Here is a 352-nt window from a genome sequence, read left to right as displayed (position 1 = left end):
AGCAGTTAGGGTTCGGGCCTGGCTGACAGTGTGAGCGGGGCAGCCTGGGGGGCAAAGGCGGCCACCGGAGCAGGACGCCGCCCAGCACCCCTCTCCCTGCAGGCACCGCGTCATCCAGCCCATGGGGGTGAGTCCCCGGGGCCAGCTCACCTCCCTGCAGGACGCCGTGTGCGAGAGCATGGAGGGCCAGCTCTCCTCCGACGCAGACTCTGACCCCGACTGAGGGCGGCCGCCCTGCCCGGCGGAGCCGGTGCTGCTTCCAGCGTGTCCTCGGCCCCTTGCTCTTCACTCCCTAAGTTTTGTTCCCGCTCTCACCTCTGGGACCGAGGCCTTGTCCTGCTGTCACTGTGGA

This window comes from Myotis davidii, unplaced genomic scaffold (genome assembly GCF_000327345.1).
Source record: "Myotis davidii unplaced genomic scaffold, ASM32734v1 scaffold2863, whole genome shotgun sequence".
Taxonomy (NCBI): Eukaryota; Metazoa; Chordata; class Mammalia; order Chiroptera; family Vespertilionidae; genus Myotis; species Myotis davidii.
The sequence above is the reverse complement of the archived record's forward strand: the minus strand, read 5'-3'. Positions refer to the sequence as shown.